At 38.6% G+C, this 26,850-nt stretch overlaps 1 non-coding gene across 1 annotated transcript; it reads left to right on the top strand.

The window, feature by feature from the left end:
* Positions 1-9,102: 9,102 nt before the first annotated feature.
* On the top strand, positions 9,103-9,177 carry TRNAA-UGC. The gene has a single exon. It is a non-coding gene; the product is annotated as a tRNA-Ala (tRNA).
* The last annotated feature ends 17,673 nt before the right edge of the window (positions 9,178-26,850 follow it).

Genomic DNA, 26,850 nt, shown 5'->3' with positions numbered 1-26,850 from the left:
TATCTATTATTAAGCCTTTTTATAGGACAGTAAAAAAATGTGCAAACATAGGGCTGGAAAATAAGAAACACCCCATAAACAATCAAATGAATGACTGACTGACATTTTAAAACGTAATGAATTCCACTTCCTTGGGTCCAACAAATTTCACTTCCCAGTGAAATTATAAATTCTCAAAAAGATAATACTAATTGTATCTACACATTCAAAATTAACTATTTTAAAATTGAAAAGTTAAAATTTAAATGTGAAGTCAACTTTACTTCTTTTTTTTTACAAACACCTTTTTACCAGATGCCAAGATTTTCTGGAAAAATCTGAAGTGGGGAATTGGTTAAATAAACAAAACATATTTCAGTTAAAAGAGCAATACAATTACAAGAAAATGAATTTTTTAATGGAGAGAAATACTTATTGGTAAACTATTTTATATATAAAACATTTTTTTAACATATTATCTGGGGACACATAGTTCAAACAATGGAGATAAATACCAGCAAATATGAAATACTTTGAAAAATCAGCTAATGAAATATCCAAATACTTAACCAATGCAAGGGTAAATATTTATTAAACACAGGTGCCGGTGACATCTGGAGAAATGGAGCAGTCAGATTCCACAATCTGATTGCTCAGAACAGGGATCCAGATCCTGAACCACACCAGAGATTTGCTATTTGATTAACTGCTGACTATTGCATTCCCCGCAGCTGCCCATCTGTGCTCCAGTGTCTCAAAGGCCAGAGTGGATGGCATGCATTGCATGTGAGCTGCACGACTCTGGCCACCCCAGAGGGCTCGCCCTAAGTCTCTAGCTGATGTTTAACATGAAAATAAAACATTAACAGATGCTGTGTCTTAACTTTGCCTGCTGTCTGTCTTCTCCGAGATGAGTTCCTCTTGGCCAATGATCATCTGACTGTAGCCTTGGAAAGCTGCCTGGTAGAGTAAAGGGAGGCAAAGAGGAAGTGGGAGAGGAGAGAGAGAGAAAGAGAGAGAAAGAGGCAGAAGCAAGGGAGAAAGAAAGAAAAATATCTTGTGTTGTGCTGGGAAACTAAGAAATCTGGAATGTAGTTCCGCTGCAGTCATTAACTTGCTGCGAGAACTTGGGAAAGAATCTTCCCTTTTCTGTGCCTCAGTTTCCTCATCTATAAAATGAAGCAATAAGGTAAGATGGACTAAAATCCCTTCAAGAGCTAGCAGTAGTAGTCACGGCTTAAATTACAGATTTAAATTACCATCTATCCTACACAACTGTAGCCTTACCAAAACAATAAAATCTGTAAAACTGGATAACCTGGGCATTTGGATGAATAAGTTTTATTACTCCACTAAGAAAAGGGAGGAGGAGACCAGTACACAGCATGCTTCCTATGTGTCATACGCTTTCATAAAGTTCTCATTTTGTTACGGAAACGACAGGCCAGTCAAGAAACAAGCACCACTCGGAGGGTTGGAGTACTCAGATGTATTACCCCGGCGGGCTCAGAGGGGCTTCTGCTCCGAAGCTCTGAGCACCTCCAAGACATGCGCATGAGGTTTTATAGGGTAAAGTACAAGCTTGGGGTATTCGGCCAATAGGCATGGAACAGCTTTAGCAGCATTATCATCACAAAAGTGGAGGCGGGGAGGCAGCAAACCAACATTCCAAAGCCAGATATGTATCTTTGAAAACCCAGCTGGCTAGCAAAAAACATAAACAGCAAACCAACACTAATTAACATAGATTTACAAGTTAGTCCAGCAGAACTCAGATCAGTATTCCAATACTTAGATTTGTGAGTTATCTTGTTAGCCCAGCCCGGCTTTTCCTTCACAATATTACATGATGACAAAAATGTAAGTAGTCTTTCCCCATTTTAGAGAAGAGTAAAATTAAGTTCTAGAGTTAAATAACTTGATTAAGTTCAGGATATTAATTAGCAAAGTTAGGACTTGATTCCTTGCATTTATTTACTCATTCCTGCCATAAATATTGTTGAGCACCACACCAGGCCCTGAATTAGATACAGGATTAAAACAGGAGACAGCACCTCCATAGATCAAGCTTCTTTTTCTACTACAGTGAAGGTATACTCTTGCCAGAATATCATGAGAATGTCAGTCTTTGGTGTTCTGAGGCCCAGTTTTCAGCATGGGTAATAATGGGGCAGGGGGAGCAGGGGGATCCCCACACCTCCAACAAGCAACTCTCAGAACACCAGCTGGGTGTCCCGGAATTCAATTCTAAAGCTCTCTACTCAGAGATAGCATCAGATTCCACAGGTTGAGGGCTCAGCCCTGCAGAACTGCGCACCCACTCCCTTCTCACTTCAAAGGCCAGTCAAGAGCTCCAGGCTCTTACCTGTGCTGCTGAACCTACTGGCTATAAATTAGAGGTTCCCATTGTCGACTGAAATAAATGCACAGCCTGAAAGCTGAGAGTTATGTTTTATTTGGCGGACATTTCTGAGGACTTGAACCCCTTGGAGCCCGGGATGACAGCCTCTCAGATTACGCTAAGGGACTGCTTCGAAGAGGTAGAGGAGGAGCTAGGATATATAGGAGCTTTACAACAAAGACCAGGTAGTTGGAACATTAAAAGATTACTTGTTAACTAAAAATCAGGCATCTCAAGTTAAAGAATTTAGCACTTTTCTATGTATGAGAGGGAGAAAACATTCAGGCTCATTGAATTCATTCCTTTGGCAAGCACCTAGCTGCCTAGGGCCAGTATCTTGTCCTTTATTATTCTGAGTCCCCTCAGGGTGCACCATTGCGAGTGGCTGCAGAGGCTGGGCTGCAGGCTTGTTTTCACTGAGGGGTAGCGGCAGCCGTAGATGTCTTGATGGCTTCAGCATTCTTTGTTTACTGATATGGTTTGCAGTATTTTTTGTTCACATCATGACCCCACCTCCTCATGTTGGATTAATTTGCTAGAGTGGCTTGCAGAACTCAGAGAAACGTGTTACTTACTTGCAGAACTCAGAGAAACGTGTTACTTACAGCCTGAAGGAGATGCATAGAGTGAGGAATGGGGAAAGAGCATGGAGCTTCCGTGCCCTCTCATGGACACCATTCTCTCTAATCTTTAGGTGTTCGCAACCCAGAAACTCTCCACATCCTGTCCTCTTGGGTTTTTACAGAGGCCTCATTAATAGTCTCAATTGATTAAATCATGGGTCACTGGGGATTGATTCAACCTCCAGCTGCTCTCCCCTCCTGGGAGACAAAAGGTGCTACTGAAAGTTCCAACCCTGGGTTCCAAAAGTCACCTCGTTCATATAACAAAGACAGCTTTATCACTCCAACACTTAGGAAATGCCCAGAGTATTAGGAGCTGTGAGTTAGGAACTGTGGACAAAGATGACATATATATGAGAAATATATTTTAGTTATCTAAATGATCAAATATATTTCTTATAAATCACAATATTGCAGTCAAGGAACCAGATAATTTAAATTTTCCAAAATACATGAACTATTTGGGAAAAGAGATCCTTGAGTCATTGAAGAGTAGTTTTCCAACATTTAGGCTCTGATTTTTTCCATTTTCCATTTAAAACATGATATTCATAATGAGGAAAAATGAATTTGTTAGAGCAGGCAGATAGCTAATATGAGCAGAGAAAGGGGGGCCATGGGCCAAATGGCAGGAAACCACACATCTTGTGAACAACAGGGGTCCGAAGGTAGACAAACAAAAGTAGGAACCTCCAGACTGATAATAAACAACACATTCTGGGGTCACAAGTGTCCTGGAGGCAGACAAAGCCACTGTGTTAAGTGCTTTGAAAGCGTTACACCATTAATCTTCTCAATGACCTTTAACATAGATATTATTAGCATAGATAATATTATTATTATTTCCATTTTGTAGATAAGGAAGTCTGAGAATTAGAAATGCTAAGTAATTTGGATAAAGACACAGAGAAAAAGTTAATATTCAAAGCCAGATTACTTTGAGTTGAAAGTTAATGCTCTTAACATGTAATCTCATACTCATTTTAAGATCTGAAGCCTAAGTAACTAAAGGATAGATACAATTATTAATACCATAAAAATTAAGCTATCAGCTGATTTGGGACAAAGAAGATGAGCTAAGGTACAAATGTGTTCACTTTTAAGTGACAGTGAGACTTACGTGTAGACTTCCAATGGAATTTCAGCATGAATAAGGTTTAAACCTGCTCTTGCAAAAAAGAGTCAGGCAAAGACACTGCATACAGCTGGGCTTGCAGGACAGCCAGTTGGAACTCTGAAGCTCATTATGGTGGAACAGATGGGAGAGCTCAATACACGTAAGCGTCTATAGAGAGGCTAGAACTTCTAAGAGTTTAAGGTGAAGTCTAAGTAAATATCATGGTCCCCTGCACCCAGAAGCATAGAGTAGGACATCTGTGCAAATATGTCCAGTATTTGTGCAAAGACCAAAGGCTAGTCTATAAAGTGACACGGTGTATTTCAGAAAGTGGAACCTAAGGATCCTCCAGTATATTAGGTAAGATGAAGTCTGAGAGATTCTAACAGGGACTTTTTTTTTTCTTTTTCAAGCTTTTTTGATCACAACCCATAGTAAAAAATTACATTTTTATCACAATGGAGCGCACATATTCCTATATATGCCTATATTTAGCTGACACTGTGGGCTTTGCACTCTTGTCATTTTTCTACTACATTAATTTTTTTATATTGCTGGATGCAAATAACTAAACTGATTTCACAATCCACTAATTGGATACAATTTGTTGCTGGAAAGAAATTGGTTAAGAAGTCACTGAGGGAGGTAAATGCTAGCAACCTATGTATCCTACAGGAATAGGACTCAGATAGCCTATGGGACATGTCAGTCCATTATTAAAGATGTCATATTTGAGGATGAAATTGAGTTCAAAGTCATAAATGCAGTTCAGGGGTTCGGGGCACAGAGACGATGGTTAAAACTCTGCAGTAGATAAATTACTTAGATGGAGAAAAACAAAAGGAATAAATCAAAGCAGAAGATCAAAAACTGAACTGTACAGAATACCCACAGTTCTGCAGTGGAATAAGGAAGAGGAATTAGAAAATAATAAAAAACATATGTTTATATGAGGAATTTAATAAAGTATAGTTTATGGCAATTGTTTTGAAGTAGGGGTCATTGATCTGTTTAACGTCGATCTTTTTAGAACAATATTATTGCCAGTGTGTGCTGGTGTGTTGTGGACTACGAAGTAATTTATTCTTCTCATTGGGGTTGTAAATCAAGAATTCCTTTTCTGAAAATGGGTACACCAGTCCAGAAAAGACAGTTTATTCTGCCATCTAGTGGTCCATTTTTTTATGCTATCAGCTCTAATTGGTAAGTACTGACCTAGGAAAAACTGAAACCAAAATTAACCCAAAGACACATTTTAATTATGGTATATGTTATGTGAATATTGGAGGCCAGTCAACAGAACTAGAAATATTAAAGTCTGAGGTAGGCCCTCCTCTTGGGCACCCTTTCAAAATATTTTTTCTCATAGGGAAAGTTCTAGGAAAACCCATAAATTAACTAGAAATAAGTTTAACCTGAAGAAAATTATAGAACCCTATGAAGTAACACAGAAGAAGGAAGAGATATACTGTGCTTGTTAAAGGAAGATTCATTATTATAAATGTGCACACTGTTCCCAAATTTGGCAATAAATTCAACAAAATCCCAGGCAAAATCCCCGAAGATTTTTGTTTGTTTTATATTTAAATTTTATAAATAGGCTCTAATGTTTATATGAAAGAGAAAATGTGAAACAAACCACCTCTTCATAAACTAAAGGTAAACAACCCAAAAATAAGATAAAGGACTTGCTTCAGATACATTTAAAAAATCATAAAATGATAGTCATTAAATATATAAAATTATGCAGAAATAAATGAGTAGACAGATTGAACAGCACACAGAGTCCAGCAACAGAATGGTGAAAAAATATTGAAATTCAGCTGATGATTAAAGTGACATTTCAAATCAATGGGGAAAAAAGAGAGCAAGTATTCAGTGCTGTTGCCAAGATGTGTTATGCGTTTGGAAAAAAATAGGTATTTTCAACCTCAAGCTATCTACCAGTATAAACTCCTTATGGCCCTCAGAGGTAAATATAAAAAGCAAACTATTAAAGTGTTAAGGAGAAAATGCAGGATAGTTTTTATAACCATATGTTGTGGAAAATCTAAGCAAAACACAATCCCAGAGTCATAAAGAAAAGGTTTGACACACTTGACTACGTGAAAATTTCCAATTTTTCTGTGATGTATGACACCATAACAAGGTTAAACAACAAGTGATAGACTAGAAAGTACATTCTGAATATACAAATGCTTTTACATCTTCACATCATTAAGAAAACAAGTCAGCAGAAAATGGGCAAATGATCTGTATCAGATTCATTTAGGAAATATAAATGGCCAATAAACTGATTTAAAAAAAGATGCTCAGACTTAACACTGATAAGAAAACATACAAGTTACAATCAAAATAAGATAATTTTTATTTATTTGTAAGAGTTTGATAGTAGCAAGAACGTGTAGTCTTGTGGGGAAAGAGGCACTCTCAAACACTCTCGAAGAGTGATAAATTGGTGAAGCAGTTTTGGAAGGCAGTTTGGCAGAATCTATAAACATTTTAAATGCACATATTTTTGACATACTAATTCTACTTTTGGACTCAGTCTTCAGGAAATAGTCACATATGTGCACAAAGATATATGTTCATTGCTTCATTAAAAAAAATATGGGTGAAAAATGAGAGACATGTCAAAGTGAAAGAACTTTCTTCTCTTGCTTTCCTAAACTGTCACACTTTCTCTCTTCCTCGATGACACAAAGACTGATCTCATTTCTTGGTTCTAAGGTCTCTTCTCTGTCTATTCTCACACTTGGTGACCTCCTCTGGTCTCTTGGTTCCCTGACTCAACATCCACTACTCTCCACTTGACAATTTCTATTTCTAGCTCAGATTCCTCCTCTGACTTCCAGACTTACACATCCACCTGCCTGTTGATACCTCCTTTTCCATATCTAACATACACCTCACACATAACTTGAAAAACCAACCCTTGATCTCATCTTCCAAGCCTGTTCTCACTTTAATCTTCTAGAGCTCAATGACTATTATTCCAGTGGCTCAAACCAAAATCCTAGAAGTCATTATGTGAAACCACTTTCGCACATCCCCTCCATCCTATTTGCCAGCAATTCATATAGTCCTATTACAGCTGTACTTTAAAGATGGATGGAGAACCCAATCATCTCTCAGCTTCTCCATTCTTCCTCCTCTGGTCTGAGCCGCCATCATCTCTTACCCGAATGGATGACACAGTCTCTTAACTGGTCTCCTGACTTTTGCTCATCTCCCATGTTCTGCTTTCAATAGAGCAAGTAAAACGATTCTTTTGAAATGAAAGTCAGATCTTGTCTCTTTCCTGCTTAAAATTTTCCACTGGCTTCCCATCTCACTCATGGTAAAAGCCAGGATTTCTACAATAACTTATAAACCTTAAATCAACCTAAGTTTTAGCCCTCATTTCTTTCCTCCTAATGCGCTCTCCCCTTACCTTTCTCACCTCACCTACCAAAGCTCTCCTGGCTCACACTTCTCAAGACTTTCTACCCTCCTTTTAAATCTTCCAGACCCCTAAACATGAACTTGGCATGGGGCCCAGGCACTTACTGTCCCCTCTGCCTGTGCTTTCTCACATATCCCCTCAGCTTTTTCAAACCTTTACTCAAATATAGCCTTTTCATTGAGCCTTTTCTGAGCAGCATCATTACCATCCAACAAGGTGTATATTTTATGCTTTATGAAGTTGTGTATTTATTTTCTGTCTCCTTCAACTGGATTGTTTTTTGACTGAGCTTTGGTTTGATTACTTGGATGATTTGTATATTGTTATTCACTGATGTGCCTCCAGATTTTAAAAGTTATTTGGCAGCCAGTAGGTGCTCAGTAAGCATCAGCTGAGGGAAGGAATGATGGACAACCATCAATAGGAGAGTATCACGAGACAATGATTTTTACAATTTTTGTATGAGTGTATCTTAAGAGAATTTGAGAAACTATGACATTGACTTTATTTTAATCATAAAGTTTCATTGCAAGAGACATGATTTCTAATGTTCAAATAGTGTGCACATGCTTTAAATATATTTTCATCCAAGTCTAAGTGCGATCAATTCTCACATTCAATTTATGGAAAACATCTGTCTTATAATCCAAATAGCAAAGCTAACTCTCATATTTGTGTCAAAAATAGCTGACTCCATTTTCAGTTCAAACAGGCATATAAACGCCTGCTCCGGGGACAACCATCTCACTTCTGAATACCAGTTCTAAGCTACTCCAGTTGTCTGGGTGAAAATCAATGTTAACTTCTCAGCACTGAAACTTTCTGTGCCTTGCTCTTCCTCGCCCTTTCCCCCAGAAGCTAAGCATTCTCCCGCTGTCTTTTGGTTTGCATTCCAAGATGTTTTATATCTGGAGGCAATTACATTATAGTAAATAATAGGGATTGGCGAGAGTTATGATTTTCTGCTGTTAAATAGGAGAATGGTGATTGATTGTGAAAGAGAGAGGAAAGAAGACCAGTTCAATCACAGGAGCATTCTCGGTAAAATCAGTTTTAGGGAAAAGTACACTTGAAAGCTGAAGAATCTGGAAATCAGTTTCTTTCTCCATTCCAACGTGTTCCTGGAAAGTCTATGAGCAACCCTGGGTATTCACTCAAACTTTATACTGAAGATGGATTATACTATGGAATTCTATGCAATAATAATTAAAAAGAGGTGCATCTGTATGAAATGATGCAGAAAATTTTTTAAAAATTTTAATCTAAAAAGAAAGTTGCATGTTTCCAGTTTTTTAAAAAATATGTATTTAATTTACTTGTATACAAATATCAACTCATAGAAGGGTGCCACAAGAATCCATACAAAGCTATTTGTGCTGGACGTGTACCTCTGAGGAAGGGTAGACGAGTGGTGGCCTGGGGCCATGGAATACGAGATTCAAATTTTGCTCAGCTAATGTTGTATACTTAAAGTATTTTTTTTAATTTACATGTTAAGAAACATTAATTACGATTAATTAAAAATGAATGAACAGGGGGAAGGGTATAGCTCAAGTGGTAGAGTGCATGCTTTGCATGCATGAGGTCCTGGGTTCAATTCCCAGTACCTCCTCCAAAAATAAATAAATAAGTAAACCTAATTACTTCCCCCTCCCCCAAAATAAAGAACATAAAATTTTTGTAAAAAATGAATGAAGATAGAAAACATTCATCTTTCAAAATTTAATGAAAAAGGGGCATTAGATTAATCCAGTAGAAACCTACAGAGAAAGAAATATAAGCTAGGAGAGAAAACACGGCAATTCATAGGGTTTTTTCCCCTATATCCAAGTTTTAAATTTTGATGTAAACATCAGTCTTTTCTTTAACAAATTTATTTTTGTGCATATTTAGGAAGATTTATCTATCCCAGGATGATGATAAATTTCACTATAATTTCTTCTAATAATTTGGATTTTTTTTGTTATTGCCATTTGGATATTAGTTCTATCTGGAATTTATTTTTGAATACAAAACTAAGTATGAATTTATTTTTCCACATAGGTAATCAGTATTTTTGAATAGTCTACACTTTCTCCACTAATGTAAAATGCTAATACGTGGGTCTTTTTTCTGACCTCACTGTTTCGTTTCATTGATCTACTTGTTTTTTTCTTGTAAAAATATTACACAAGTCTAATAAATATAATTTAAAAATATGTCTCAAAAATTATCTTTAGTCATCTTTCTAAATTACTTCTGCCTTTACCTTATAGGATAGAAAGTATCTACTAAGTATGCAAGTAAGTAAAAAAATCACTAACTTTGACTGGATAATCAAAAATTCATAGATGATATTAAAAAGAAAAACACAGCCTAAAATAAATATTTGCAATGCATATACAGGTGATAATGTTAATATAATCAATATACAAATATCTCTTTTACATCAATAAAAAATACCCTAACTCTCCAGGAGAATAATAACCAACCAAAAGATATAAATTCCAAAAAAGAAATATAAATTATTAAACATATGAAATAAAATTTCAAAAAAATTTCAACCTCCCTAATGGTCAAAATTACATAAAAATAAAATAATTTTTAACCAAAAACATTGGAAACAATTTAAACTTCTGAAAAAAGTTATCCTGTAGATATGATCAGAATTTAAATAATGGCATTTATTTATCATTGGGAAAGAACAAAATTGTTTAATGATATTGTGAAATAGTGGTATAATACATTGCATTCTCAACAAAATAGTAAATTTGAAGAACATTTAATGACATAGTGAAATTATCAAGACATACTATTAAATGAAAGAGCAAGATGTAAATTGAAAATAATTTTATTTTTAAAATACAGTAATGAGAGCAACTAAGTACTTGAGACAGATGTGGAAAGAGCCATTCCTTTATGCTGTTCCTGTATATGTGAATCTCTCTCACACACACCCATGTACACACCCAACACTGACTTCCTGTTCTATTCCATCCTATTCATATATGTACCTCCTCTAATTGCGACAGAGAAAGCTGTGAATAAAAACAATCATTCTGAAGTCATCGTGCTAAGCATTTAATCTAATATCTTCTTTCTGAAAAATAATCAGGGCTAATTTTAGCATATCTCACATTCCTATGTATCTCAACACTAAAGCACTTTCTTAGGATCTGTTTTCTGGGAAATTCAGGTGCCTCCCCTTGAAAATCATAACCTAAAATTTCTCCTTCCTTCTTCATAAGTTCCAGCTCCTCTCAGGCTCATACCATCTGGCTGCATAATACATGTGGCTCCCACAAGACTATCATCCTGTGGCCTTATTCATTGAAAACTTTCTCTTTTGAATCACTCGCTTTCCATCTTTACTGCACTCTTATCATCATCATCATCACCATCATCCTCATTCTCATAATTATTGTCACAGAAAACACATGTAGTCCTTAGTATGTAACAAATACTCGTGCAAGCATTTTACATCTTGTAATGCGGTCCCCTCAAAACCCAACGAGGCGGACAGTATCATGGGTCCCCATTTTGAAAAGGTAAAAGCATTCAGACTGAAGTCAGCCATTTGCTTTGAGTCTCATAGCTTCTATGTGGCAAAGCTGGCATTTGAACCCTCGTGGTCTAGCTCCAGAGTGTGTTCTGTGAACTAGTGTTTCTCCTGTCTCTCAATGTAGTTGATTTATCCTTGATTCTTTTAATATCTGAGTAGACATTCAACACTCTCTTCTGCCATTTCCTTGACCTCCTGTTGCTAGAGAAAAATCACATACTGCAGGATAATTTAGTAACCACAGTCTGAGCCTGGGTTCTTCTAAAACCAGAGTCTGAGAAAAGATAGATATGATAGCTAATTGTATGTAGCTCAGGTATGTTGTCAAACACTAGTCTAGATGTTGCTTTGACGGTATTTGGTAGAAATTTGATTAACTTTTACCATCAGTTGAGTTTAAAGGAGATTACCTTTGATAATGTGAGTAGGACACATCCAATTAGTTGGAGGTCTTAGGAGAGAAAAACTGAGATTTCCTGAAGAAGAAAGAATTTCATCATAAGACTGTAACACAAAAACCTGGCCTGATTTTCCAGGCTTCTGGCCTTTCCTATATAATTCAGAATTGCCAGCCCTCACAATCTCACAAGCTAATTTCTTTAAATCCCTCTCTCTCTTCCTCTGTCTCTGCTCCTTCCTTCTCTCCCCTCCCTCCTCCTCTCTTTCTTGCTTTCTTAGATCAATAGATAGATAGCTCAACCGATAGATAGATAGAGATAGAGATGGTTCCCATCAGTTGTGTCTCTAGAGAACCTGTGGGTTCTCATCGCCGTGGGTGGTGATCACATCGGGATCACCAGTTGCGGGTTCTGTTCATTGTGGGTTTTGTCCAGCAAAAGTCCCACTGTGGCAGAACAAAATTACTCAAGACTTTATCAAGTCAAGAGAGTGAGAGGGAGCCAGAGACCAACTCCTTGAGCTCCTCCAAAGCTCCTGTATTTATTGAGGATGGTTAAACAAAGAATCAAAGTAAAAGACATCATAAGAACGAGTAAGGGGCATGGTGTATGTAAGAGATGTAGGTCAGTAGTTTCAGTTCTTGAAAAATAGAAAAATTATACTCTTACAGGGAGTATACAATTGATAGCACAAATGGTTGATTTAAACCTCCAACAATCATGAGCAATGTTATAGAGTTCCCAACAATTGATAATGAAAACCAGACCACCACAGTCTCCATACAATGATCAGAAATTGTCTAAGCATGCAAAGCAGCCCAGCTGTCCCCAGCTGAGGGCTAAGTCACAGTCATCTGTGAGCAAGAGCAGCCCACACCATCCACCTGCGCCTGATGAGGGAAGCACGTCCTGCCATTTAGGGAAAGGGACAAGTTATGGTTTTCCGTAAGCACAAGCAGCCCTGAATCTATGACCTCGAACTAAGCAAAGCAAGGAAAGCAAGCAAAGCATGTCTTTGCTTTTTACGGCGAGGAGAAGTAACTTTAAGGCAGCTAAGCTAAGTTCCATTGACAAGGTGTGACTGGTATTGAGAGATCAGATTTTTGCTTTGAAGTAGAAGTATAAAGACAAATATAGGAAAGCATTGGTTTTGATTATACATTTCTTATGTGCTTACATAAAGGTGAGACTACATAAAGATGAGAACATGATTTGGTAAAAGCAATCATTACAATATCAAAATTGGTTAACCCAAGTTTGCGCTCCCTCAAGAACCCTGACTGGTATAGTAAGTAATTAAATTCATGTTTGATCCCAGGGAGTTTGAGGGACCAGTGAGGATAACAAGGATGGAGAAGAATGCAAAACATGAATTTGTTGTCAAGTTGGCTAACCATGTCGCTCAAGACTTGAAAGATGAAAATGATGAGAGACATATACACAAGGCTGTGGAGGAAGTACTCTAGGTAAATGAAGACACCTAGGCTTGGGAAAGTTCAAAGGACAGAAATATGGCCACTGTGAAGAGTGTAGGAGTTCTGTGATAAAGAAGTCTGAGGTGCTTTTGGAGAGACAGGCGAGAGTCAGATTCTGCAGGAGCTGTGGGCCTCATCTCAAGGAGTTTGCATTTTATTTTAGCACCATTGGAAAACAGAAAAGTTTTCCACAGTTGAATTAAAAACCTGTATTTAATTTTTAAAAGATAATTGATTTATTTTTTAAAAATAAATGCATTGGAGATGGACAAACTGAAAGATGGGAGGCTAGGTAGGTGAACATGTCCAGGCATAAGGTAGTTGTAGCCTGGACTGAGATGATCATAGGAGAAATCTAAGCAGATGGATTTGGAGTTAAGAACTGGCAGGACCTGAAGACTAATCAAAAAAGAGGAAGAGAGGATCTATAGATTTTAGTATTGAGCAACTGAGTCTGAAGTCAAATAGCTTACTGCGATAGCAAGTATAGAAGAAAAGTAAGTTAGGGGCATGGGAAACCAAAAGTTCAATTTGGAACCTATTAATATGGAGGTATTTACTGGGTACCAAGAGGAAATATTTTGTCTCATTATGTCAATCCAAGACTAAAGCAGACTGCTACCACACTACTGACTCACTCAGTGGTAGAGAGTGGATTTTTTTTTGAAGACTTTATTCTTTAGTGCGACTTTTGCTTGACAACAAAATAATGGGGTCACTGGTGTGTAGTGCTTGCACAAATGAATGTGCCCACTGGTCCAGATCCTTCACATCCTGGCTCAGATCTCTGAATAATCCTGCACCTATTTCTGTTGCACCTTCACACTGTTCCTTTAGCACTGAGTTCTACTTAGTTTTTACAGTATTGCTTTACGTTGCTATGTTGCTAAGACTCCTAGTAGGAGTCTTAAATTACTTCGTGCTTGAACTCTGCTGAAACTACTCTCTCATGGATGTATTTACTCATTCATCAGAAGTTATTCATTTATCCAAAATATTTATTGGGGATTTTACCATGCAATGCTAGGCCCTGTATATTTTTACATATATAGTTAGTTAGTTGATTATACCTGTCTCCATCCCAGGGAAAATTTGGGACAGCAAAGAAATAAGAAGAGTGGCTTTTATCCACAAGGAGAGCACAGTAAGATGTAAATTTAATCATTATCACACATAAATCACACATAAATATTAAAAGGCTCATAAAAAGTCATATGTAGAATGTGATCGGAGTATAGAATTGAAAATGTTACTTCCTGAGTCTGAAAATGAAGGAAACATGATGGATGGGATGTAATTTATTTGAGCCTTGATGTATCATCATAATTTTTCAGAGAGAAAACATTTCAGGCATTCTCATGCAACTCTAAGGAAACTGATTTCTGACCTGCAAATTCTTCAGCTCTGTGTCAATGTGTTACCTGAACCTCAGCCATTAATTTGCATTCAAATTAGTACATTGGTCTTTTTTGTGCCTTAGTTTTGACATTTCTTCATTTGGAAGGATGGTGATGTTTTAATTCTGCCCTATTTGAAGGACTAACTAATAAAAAATTGCTTCATAAGAGCTTCATTCTATAGAAGACATTATTTTGTTGTAAATATTTACGATTATTGGTTATTTTCAGCACAGCTGAAAATGGACTCCAAAGAAATCATAACAGAAATTGTGTTTTAATATGGCCTCTAGAGTGTGTGGTCTCGTTAAAGTTTTATTACCGTGTTTCAATAATACAAGGTCTTTTAATGTAGCTCTTAAAAATAAAATCAGTAGTGATTTTACAGATCTCCAGTATTTATAAGCTAAGTAGCTCATCTCATTATTCATGGTCGAGAACACATTTTCCTGGAAGAATATAACCCTTTCAGCTCTGCTCCAGAAACCAGCTGCCGCTTTAAAACCTTCAGTGTCTGAGGACCTGAAAAACAATCTTTATACCCATAGAGGGAGCCAGAGGAACACAAGTTACATAAATAAATTAAAAAATAAATAAATAAACAAACAAACAACCAAACAAACAATCATCACTCAAGCAGACACCTTTTCCTCCTCTTTCTTTCTTTCTCTTTCTCCCTCCCTCTTTCTTTCTCCCTCCCTCTTTCTTTCTCTCTTCCTTCCTTTCTTTCTTCCTTTCTTCCTTCCTCCTTTCTTTCTTCTTTCTTTCTTTCTTTCTTTCTTTCTTTCTTTCTTTCTTTCTTTCTTTCTTTCTTTCTTTCTTTCTTTCTTTCTTCTTCTTCCTTCCTTCCTTCCTTCCTTCCTTCCTTCCTTCCTTCCTTCCTTCCTTCCTCCTGCCTTCCTGCCACAGACAAGTCAGTTTTCCTTTACCATTCTTTGGCTATTTATTTCTCTTTCATTTTTTTCCGTTTCTTGTTTCTCCGTCTGTTCCTTCCTTCTTCTTTCTCTCTCCTTTCTTCTTATTTAAACGAAAAATTATGGAACTATATACATCTTTTATACCAACATGTTAGAGTTGGAGTTTTTCTACTTGAAGAGGCCCTTGGTGGTGTCCTAGTCTAGTCCCTTCTGCCTGGGCTTCCGGGACCACGTTTTAGGGACTGCAAGGTCCCTCAGAAGCCTTGCTTTCCCCGTTGACTAGGTATGCAGCAGGAGCCTTGAGAAAGGGCAGTTCTCTTTCTTTCCTTTTAAAAAAAATATGCCTACTGCTTCCCACCTCCACAAGAGAGTGTTTTTCTCTCTGTAATCAACACACAAAACATCCTTTTACTTCTCAATGTCATTTCCCAAGACTCACTTTTCCTCGAAGAAAAAGATAATTTTTGACTGAAGCAGTGGTGATCGTAATTCAGTTCTTGGCTCAACAAATACTTCTTAAGCACAGTCAAGTTGTTAGCAATTTACGTTACGTATTTTTTTCCTTTCTTTCCTAACAGCTGCAGCATAAGTGGGAGGCAAAGGGAAGGAACAAGGGGTGACTGGAGTAGTAAGAAAGGATGGAAAACAAATACCTACACTTAAAGGAAAAGGCAGGGTGAGGTCAGAAAACGTCCTCTCTCACCTAAGCCACCTGGACATCAGACCCCCAACGTCACTCATACCCTGGTCTTCGTTATATGAAATTGGTCACTTTGGTCACCCAGAGAAGTCCAACAATTTTTCAACTCTTTCAACAGACAAAGTATCTTCTAATTCAGATGACTTGAAGGCTTACATTGCGAAAGACGCTGCATTTGATTTTGTGACAAATGATTAAGGGAGTAGAAAAATCATCTTCATTCTTGAGGAACTTAAAACTAAAGTGAGGGTGCAGCAGAGCCCATTGGAAAAACAAGACACTCAAAGGCTATTAGAGAAACACTGTACACATCCTTACACCCATTGTGGTTGCAGAGGTAGACTCGGTCCATGGGATCCACTTAAAGCCCTTTGTGGAGGAAAAAGCCATTCGTGGTGATCAGGAGAAAAGTGGTTCTGTTCATTGGCCAGGAACGTGGGCAGCAGGGCACGCAAATGGAAGGGAGCACGTGTGAGCTCTGTGGACAAGTCAACTGCTTCGTTTACATAGAAAGATCAATTATTTTTCTGGTCAAGATAGAAAATACAAGTTGGGGCAAAGTAAGATAATGTGGAGATAGTAGGAAGTAAGAGGTAAGGAGAGAGAATTATAGTTGTAAAGTGAATCAAGTGGTAATTTGGAAAACTATAAAAGAAAATCTTCTTTTACATTTTTCTAGGGAAATTTTCAAACCTACTTCCAAGTAGAGTGGGATCATAACCCTCTCTGTGCCTATTACGTATCTGCTGATAAATGTCAACGTTCTGTCAAATATTTGAATGAGTGAACATGTAAATTATTTAGCCTCTTGTGGGTGGTGGTGTGTACTTACATAGGTTATCAGAAAAAAATCATGGATTTTCAAGCCAGAAAGAGTTTACACATTCAAGATAAGTCAAATCAGTTCTGCCTTAAAATTAGCTTCCCACAGGCCAGACACAGGAACAAAGTGTGAAGTCCCTCAGAAGTCAGGTCTCTGATGTGAAGGTCTTGCCAAGGGAGCTGAGATGAAGCAGAAAGGCCTTTAGGGAGACAGTGCATCTCACTGGGCACAGAGAGAAACATAGTTATATGTAACTAAAGAAGCCAAGTATTCTTGCAGACTAGAATCAACAGTAACAGCCAGGTAATTACCATGTTTCAGATACCGGAAGTGGAAAGGATTTTGATAAGAATGCTGCCAAATGCTAGGCTGGGTATTTCCCCCATGTTATCTCATTTAAATCTCACAAAACCCACTTTTAAAACCTGTTTTCCTATTTTACATGTAAATTAACTGGGGCACAGAGCTCTTTAGTCACTGATTCATGACACACGACCGGAGTGGTAGATCTAAACTGCCACCTGGTTTAGTCTAACTTACAATTGCGTTTGCTCTTTACAACTAAGAAACCAGAGAGGAAAAAAAAACCAAAACAAACAAATAAAAACCAAAAACCCAAGAAACAAAAACCCCGAGGTCTTGAGCTCAGTGTCAAGCTGCTCAGGGACCCAAAGTGAGAATGGTCTCTAAGAGGGTGAGATGGACCAGGCTGAGCAGTTCAGGGTGCTCTGATACCCAGAAAAAGAATATAGAGTTCATAACACAACATTGTAAATAGTCTATACATCAGTAAAATGAAATAAAATGTCACACACACATACACACAAGAATATGCAGTTCAGATAAGAAAATATCTTCTTTGTCAAGGAGACCATGGATTGGACACAAGTAAAACTATGCTTTTTTACATTACTACTTAATATGTTGTTTTTCTTTTATATGTTTGGTGGTGAAAGGAATTTCATCCTCACATAGGACATAGAAAAGGACTCCGAAAGATGAGGCTGGGTGGTGGTAGAAGATTTTCAGGATGGAGTAGAGGGGTAGACCTGGTGAGCTGGACAGGTGCTGAGGAAGCACCCAGGAGGTGGCGCGTGATGGCGGTCAAGGGTGCTGGCTCCACTCCCAGCTGGACTTCCCCTCCACTCACAGCTTGCCTTTGTACATGTCTTCTCTGTGATTAGGACAGCTTTCTTTGTGGAGTCCCAAAGGGAAATCTGAGTTTTCCAGTGTGACTTGTTTACAGTGGATGATATCCAAGATCTGGGGTTCAGAGATGAAAAAATATTTTTAAGTTATACATTAAGTTTCATGGGTATCAGAAAATTTTTTTTCTAATTTGGTGAATTCATAGACATGATTAGTCAGAAAAAGCTTAAGTTTTGCAAATTAATTTAGAGACTAATATTAAGGTAAAATAGCGTGGGCATTATGCTGGTAGATTAATATAAAGCATGTCTGAACAAGATACTAATGGCCCAGTAAGGAGAGATTGGAAAAAGAGGAAAGGCCTGATGGAGGTGTGTGTGCAGAAAGGTGGGGGGTAAACCTAGACACGCTGATGCCACAGGACCATGGCCATGTGTGAGTGACGCACTTCATAGAACTTCCTCATGTCACAAATGGGAAATCTGAGGTCTGGAGGGAAACACAATTACCAACTATCTCACAGGAAGTCAGTTGCAGAGCAACCAGTGGAACTTGGGGTTTTGCTTCATAACCGAGTAATTATTTTGACGAAGCCAGTCCCTTTGAAAAAATAAATATTTTGGTCGTATATGAATAATGTCACCATTCAGTTCATCATGTTCAACATGTACGTTCTTACTCATATCCTTGAGTTTATATTATCTGGCGTTTCCAATGTAATTCAAGAGGTATTTGTCGGGAGGATGTTCAATGTCTTCATGATTTCATTTGAAAGATGTCTATGGGTAGATTCAAGTGATTGAAAACATTTTTTAAATAGTTTGGGTAATTAAAGTAAAGTATTTTTGAAAGAAAAATGGCAAGACCTGGACAAGGGCTGCTGCCTGGTAAGAGCAGGGGGAAAGCGGCCCAGGGACCCAGCTAGAATTCTGGTTCCTTGAGCCACAGACGGACTATAAGCAGGGTACTTAAGATTCCTGGGATCTGGATTTCTGTAACACGGGAAAAATAAAGACCTTCTTGCAAGATGTATTTGAAGGTTACTGATAGTAGAGAACCCCAGGGCCGCTCCTGGCACCTAGTAGGTATTAAATATGTGGCAACAATTGTTCTGTGTGTGACGGCGTAAGAAAGAAGAGACGGACTGCAAAGGAGTGGTCTCAGAGCCAGAAATAGGAAGCATTTTGATGTGATACCAACAGAAAATGAATAAGTAGGAAGAGAGAGTGGGTTTGGGTTTTACAATCACTTTCAGAAGCGCTGGTAGGTATGTGTGTTCTGTTTATGTTAGCGGGCTCATTCTAGACAGTGAATCATTTTCCTAACCTCAGAGGTTTTGGTAGTTACACTGTTTCACTTAATATTTCTGCAAAAATACTAAGAATTTAAAAGGGAATTTCCTCAGCCAAAACTCAACTCCTACTATCTGGATTCCATGAAACTACAATGTTGACAGCTCTTAATGAACATTTTTAGCATCTGGGTTATATCAACTTTCCTTGGATCATTAATATTTTATCATTCCCACTTTCACAAAAGCAAATTAATAATATTGTTTCCATGTGACTGTATTTCTTTGCATAGCAGGACATAGAAATGTAAAATGTTTTTTAGGGGGATGCAAATACTTTTGTATGTGACCGATGTCACCAGCAGACTCCTCCTACTTAATCCACATTATTCTTAAAGTAAATACAAATTCATTCTTTACGTTTATACAGCTCTTAATGAGTTTGCAAAGTAATTTCACACACATTATTTCATTTGCTTTTCATGACAATAGTACAATGACTAATATTGTCATTTTCCAGATGAAGCAGCAAAAGCTCAAAGTATCAGCGTCTTATTCAAGGTCACATGGCTGATGAGGAGTTGATCCAGATCAACCGACTCCAAATTCAATAGAATTTTCACTCTGTACCTCCATTTCTTATTTTCATCATTCAGTATAAGATGTAACATGAAACATGTTTGTCCCTGCTCTTAAAGACTTCCCAATTTTATTTGGCAAGAAACACACACACACACACACACACCCCTGAGTGAAACGTCACTACAGGCGAAACCTCAGTATACGATGTCAAACACCTTACAAATGCTCCCCCCAGGGTTGTTAACGTGAGCAGGGAAGGAGAGCGCTTGAGATCACCTTGGTTTGGAGGGGTCAGGGACGTGCTGTAGAGGAAGTAGGAAGAAAGGTAACAAGAGTTTTTCTGAGAGTAGAAAGCCAAGCCCCCATGCGGGTGATTGTGGTAATCAAGCTGTCCTCCTCCCCCAGGCTCTAACTGCAAACATTCCAAAAGGAATAGCACACTGCATTCCTGGCTGGAAATTAAACAAGCAAGTGAATCATCTGAAAATTCAGGCTTGGAGTAGGTTTTCATCTGATCAGTATGAGAGATGTCCACGGCGAAGGGCTCCCTGCTGACGGTGTACCCGTGGTAACCAAATAGGTGTTGTCTGGCACCTGTTAACTTGCTGCTACCCGGCCTCACTCAAAACCAGGCTTCAACAAACCAAACCATAACATTTTTTCAGCGGTGTGGTAAGTAAGCACTGCGGACAGGGAGACAAAGGAAAGAACGCTGAGTTAGGAATCAGAAGAACTGGGCTTTGTCTTAGCATTGCAGCCACCGTGTGAGTGTGACCTTCAGCAGCTCACTTCACCTCCCGTGTTCCAGTTTCATCATCTGTAAATTGGCCCAAATGCTACCTGCCCAGCCTACCTTTTTGCAAAGGATTAATGGAGAGACATATGTCAAAGCATCCTGAAAATTATATAAAATACTACGCAAAAGTATAATTATACACCAATATATGCTATATGCAAGTATTATATAATGATTTCCAAGGATCCTTTTTATAAAACCCCCTTCAATTTTCTTTTGTAACTTTGCCAGCACTTAAAAAAATTTTCTTTTCGCTTCGTCACAGCTCCCAAGTATGTGACGTACACAGAGATAACTGTGAAATCGTTGTACATAAATTTAGTGAAAAGTCATTCTCCCAGAAGCCTACTCTTCAGTGAAACTTGTGTCATTTTGAGCAACAGTCACTATACTGAGTTTTATAGAATTATTAGATGTATGGGCCAATGTGGAGGAGTTGGTTAATTTAAAAAAATTAAAATATAAAGACTAAAGAATATCCTTGCCTGAAAACTTGTTGAAATAGCCACTAACAACCAATCACAATGCGACACTTCACTCTCTACCACCAGGGCTCGATGGACCGGACACAAGGGCGTATGACCCAGGAGTCTGAGAGAAATGCAGACTCCCCAGTCCTGCCCCAGATCTACTGAATCAGATCCTGCATCTTAACAAACCAGTGGTTTGTGTGCATATTGGAATTTGAGACTCACTGGCCTAAGAGGCACTTTCAGAAAAATTGTATCATTTGATTCTTGGGATTATTGTGTTAAAAACGGTATCAATACTTTGTCTTCCTCACACCCCATATTCCAGTGAAACTCGGAGAAGTTAAGCCAGAGTGACATGCCTAGGTGTCGTAGCTGGAGGATTTATTTATTTAAAAAATATGTTTTGAGAGGAAGTGATTAGGCTTATTTATTCTTTTGGTGGAGGTACTGGGGATTGAACTTAGGACTTCATGCATGCTAGGCACACACTCTACCACGGACCTATACCCTCCCCCCTTAGCTGAGGGGTTTAAACGTCAACTTTCTGGTTTGAATGCCTATGCTTTCTTCCACCGCAGGCCTCTTCTGTTGCATCTCTCTCTCTGATACTTTATGTGAGGACCTACCTTGAAATCAGATATGACCTCTAGGAATCCTTTCTGACTTAAAAATCTAGTTTATTTAAGGTACCCAACTCACGAAACCCCGCCTCGTGATACAGGGAAACTCACACAAGGAGAGGAAGAGCTCCTTCCTTCTGTGGCACAGCCAGACCCTTTGGGTCAGTGCCAGGCTGATGACGGGGAAATTCCCATTTCACATTCTTCTTCATTTGCTTGGATAACTGAGGTCTTCAGTGACATCAGACTTCCTGCGATCTTTCTGGGAGTTCATTCCTGGCTGATCCCATGATCAGAATACCACTATTACAGGTGCCACCCCTGGCGTTGCTCAAACCCCGGGGCTGACTGGGCTTCTTTCAGGGCCTCAGGGTGGCTCCTTGGAGTCCAGGGTCTGCCTACATTGTAGGACGAAGGCCTGATTCCCTCGCTTAATAGGAGTGCTTGAATTATGCTGCTGATTGTCTGCGAGCTTTCTCTTTCTTAACAGATTCCCAGTCTTGGGAATAGCACAGTCACAGGCAATAGCAGTCAACAGGCAGTGGTCTGAAAGTGTCATCAGCAGGGATGTATTTACAGCTGAGAACTGAGGAATTAACTACACCCCACGAAATATGATATATAGATATGGGCAGAAAAATTTAAAAAAAAAAAGAAAGAACAAAAGCAAATGAAAAACAAAAAATCCAAGGAATAATGAAGACATTAAGATTATCCTTTCGAAGCTTCCTAAAACCAAGTGTGACAACTGTGGTCCTGTCCAGAGAGGTGGCTCTTGCTGTCTTTCCAAAGGTGAGCTCAGCTGGCGTTCCAGGGTGGAGAGAGCCGGGCGTACAACACGTCACCTCCCTCCTGTCCACCCTCAGGATGTAGCTCAGACGAGAGCAACACAGTCTAGAGTTTGAAGACGCAGCCATTCTCAACGTGAAAGCTAATGCCCGAAAGGCTGTTCCTGTTAGTGCAAGTCAATGAGATTTTTTGTTCCCCCTTTATTTCCCACTAAGGCTTTCTGTTCAGCACCAGAGCCCCAGCGGCCCTGTGAGGTGTGCCTTGAGCACTTGCTCTATTGTTACACTTACCTACAGATGCCCAAAGGGCTTTGCTAAGGCTGTCTTTCAGCCTGAACTGTTCCTCACCCACTCAACTATTTCAAACCCCAAGCATCTCTCAATGCTATTCCGCTCTGAAGCCTCCTCTTATTACTCAAATCAAACACGATCGCAGTTGGCAAGGTACATCTCTACCAGAGCAATTGGATTTTCTGCCTGTTTTTGAGTTGTTTGTCTAATTGTCAGTCCCCTCTCCGAGGCACATCTCAGTCTGTTTTACTAGATTGTGTTTTTCTTGCATGTGTGGTTTTATGATACCCATTTCTTACTTATTCTGAAACACATGAGTGCAACAACAGTTCACCATTTGAATGGAAACATGTCTCTCAAGGTTAAGAAACAAACGTCAGGCCTTGCTCCTGCAGTTTGGAGTAAGCATGTCATGTGTATCCCCCTCAAACCCTGTGGGCATTTGAGGTCGCCTGCGCACCCCAAGGGCTGTATCCAAACCTGCAGGACTTGATCTCCAGCCTGGATGAAAAGAGCTCTTCACTTCAAAAAGAGGTTCCACCCTTTCTCATTTCATAAAACCTAAATCCTGTTCTAACATAACATAGATGTGTGCACTTGACTTTAGGAAGATTTTTAAAAAATTTTTAAGAAATTAGTGCTATGGCACAAGTAACAAGAAAAAATAATCATGGACATTAAAAGAATAAATGTATTATAAATTCCATTATTGTCTCTAAATATATTTTAATTTTTTGTATTGCTGTATAGATGAAAGCATTTCAAACAGTTCTGAAAAAAAAAAACCACACACACACACACACCAGGTAATTACTCCATGATGGATACTTACAAGGAAGGTAGGTTGCAAGGATAGTTACCTAAAAAGTAAAACTCTTAAACGTGTAAAAGATATGTAAAGATTCCAGTGAGAAAGAACTTGAGGAGTGATCTTTGAAGATCTGAAAGGTAGATGAAAATAAATTGGAAGGAGGAGTTTGAGATGACACAGTATTGCTGGTGGGAGGACACTGACAGGGGGAGATGCTATGCAGGTGTGGGAATAGGGGAATCTATCTGGGAAATCTCCGTACCTTCCTCTCAATTTTGCTGTGAGCCTAAAACTGCTCCACAGAGATAAAGTCTTCAAATAAGTCTCCAGATACTGCCAAACGTCCTCGAGCAGGCAAAATCTCCCTGGCTGAGAACCACTGCTTTAGTGAAAATATAAACTCTGGGCTCCACCCCAAAACTGCTGAATGAGAAACTCTGGGGGTGAAGCCTAGCAGTCACTTTGAGTTGCAGCATGCCTGCCTTGCGGTTTATTCTCACGCAGCTTCAGTTTGAGAGTCTTGCCTCCTTCTCAAAGCAGGTGTATCCCGGAGGATATGGACCAGTATTCCTCAGCGTGGGGGCTGTGGATTATCTGCATCAGACTCGCATTTGTTGTTGCATAAAGTAGCACCTTGGGGCTTACCCTAGAGTTCTTTCATCTGAGTTCCATAGGGGATGGGGACTGAGAGAGTCAAGCAGAAAGCAGGGATCCAGTATTTTCCTTTATTTTTTTTAAGTAAGCATAACCCAATGTCTCTTACGTATGCAGAAGTTTGAACACCACCGACTCTCCACACTTTCTTTATTCATATCATTGGCATCACAAGTTCTGGTTTCGTGTTTCCAAAACAACTTTCTGATGACAAATTGAAGCCTACAGCAGTGTTTCTCAGCCCTGGTTGCATTTTTGAAACACCTGGGGAGCTTTTAAAAAACACCAATGCCCAGTCCCCACCCAAGACCGATTAAATCAGAGTCTCTGAGGGTGGTATTTTTTTTTTGAGTCCCAGATGATTCTAAAATGCATCTAGGCTTGGAACCCACTGGCCTCTGGGGGAGAACAGTTTACTTAGTTTAATGCTTGCATATCTTGTTACAGATTATGAAAGTAATATTCTGGTTTGTATTTCTTTGCTCTTTTCATGTCTGTTTAAATCCATTCAGGTTCTGAGGACCACAGCTAAGTAACAGATCTTGGCGTGCGGTCATGTAATTGGGACGGTCTCCTTTCCACACCACCTGCTGGCTTTACCTCCAGTCTCCCTTCCAGTCCTTGGAAGTCAATTTTTGGGGTTTTGTTCAGTTAATTATACTAGAGAAATGGCTGCAAATTTCTATCTTCAAAAACAGGGGCACTTTGATGTTAATGTAATCAAGCCTTTAGATCTCACTTCCATTTCACAGGGGGTGGGGGAGAGAGAGGAACAAAACAAACACCCATCAGGAAGGATTTAGACCAACCCAGAAGGGGAACATTTTATAGAAGACTTTTCCCATCTCTTCAAAAAATCAATATTATGGAAAAAAACACAAAATAATAAAAAAAATTATACAATATGGCATGGCATTAAAAGAGAATATTTTAAATTGAAAGAGACTTAACAGACATAACTATCAAAGGCAAAGCATGAGTCTTGATTGGATCACAGATGAGATAGCTATAAGTGAAATTACAGCAGTACTTGGAAGTATCTGAATATGATTTGGGTATTAGATGATGTTAAGAAATTATTCCTATTTTTGGTAGGTATGATGGTACTGTGCTTACAGAGAGAAATAGCCTTATTTTCTTAGAAATGCGTAACAGGGACAAAATGCCACCCTCTCTGTAATTTACTTCAAATTACTTTCGTAAAAAAGAAAGATGATACAAATATAGTAAAATATTAGCAATTATCCAATGCATTCTAGATTATAGACATGAGTGTACATTATACTTTTTTCTCTCTTTTTTTCATTTCTTGAAATTTTTCATAATAAAAAATAGGGTGGCAAAAAAAAAAAAAAAAAAGAAAGAAAGAAAGTATATTAAAGCAGTTTAGATAGTGGAGAAAATTCTGGTTTGGGAATAAAACGACCGGAGTCTGGTCTCGACTGAGGAGTGCCCTCTTTGGGCCTCAGTTGCTCCTGGGCTGAATAAGGCGTTAGACCATGGTCCTTCCTGCTGTAATCCTGGGGCAAAAGTCCTCATATCCAATTTTATTAGAACTTGATACAGTAACTGGCATTTCTAGAAGCAAAGTATTGCCCCTAAATATGACTTAAAACCTCTCTGGGTAACAGCAATTATGGATGGATAGGTTTTGTTTTGTTTTGTTTGGGTTTTGCAAAGATTTTTCTGTTGCTGGTATTTTAATCATGAATAATTTACCATTTCTCTTTGAAGTTTATGAGAAACTCAAGCCCTGTAACCTAAAGTATGAAAGCCTCAGATCAAATTTCTCATGGGGAATTCCTCGTAACAAAAAACAGTCAGGATGCAATTATGTCTAAAGTGAGGGGAAAAAAAACCCCTCAGCATTTTGTTTTATTCCAGATTTGACCACGGAAAGGAGAATAAAATTCTAATGGGGCCAGTGTGCTCTATTAGGGAATCAAAAAACGGCTGTTCTAAAGAAGTTCTCAAGGTATAAGCTTCTTGTAAAGTGGAAAAGTAAAACAAAAGATTTCAATGCCATTCATTTGAGCAAATCCTCACTGGGCACTTCCTGTGGGTCAACCCTATGAAGGGACATTCAAAACAAGTATTTATGGGGTCAGCCCGTTGTCTGAATGGGGGTGTTTCAGACTCAGCATTTCAGGTGCTGATCACAATAGAATCCCTGTCTTCTTTGGAAGACATGATTCTTTCGGAATTACATGATAATGGGGATACATGTTCTATAAACATGCAGATAAACAAGTAAGTAAGAAAATAAGTAAGTAAGAAAAGTCAGCTACTAAGAAGTGCTAGTAAAAATAGAGTACCGTGAAAGAGACTGAGGGGGAGCCCTTTTAGGGGCAAATCCATGAAGGCATCTTTAGAAGGTGCTCTTTAATGGGACCCGAATAAGAGGAAGCAAATTAGTGATGCACACGTAACATCAGGAGAGTCTGAGAGCTCACTGTGTGCAAGGCCTGTGAACTCTCTACTGCAATCACCAAATTTAAGCTTTACTGCAACCCTGTGAGGGGGGTGCCTTCTTTTTTATCTCCATATTGCAGAAGAGGATGCTGAAGTACACATTAAAC

Source organism: Camelus ferus, chromosome 1, assembly GCF_009834535.1.
Source record: "Camelus ferus isolate YT-003-E chromosome 1, BCGSAC_Cfer_1.0, whole genome shotgun sequence".
NCBI classification, from domain to species: domain Eukaryota; kingdom Metazoa; phylum Chordata; class Mammalia; order Artiodactyla; family Camelidae; genus Camelus; species Camelus ferus.
This window is presented reverse-complemented; position numbering and strand designations above follow the sequence as displayed.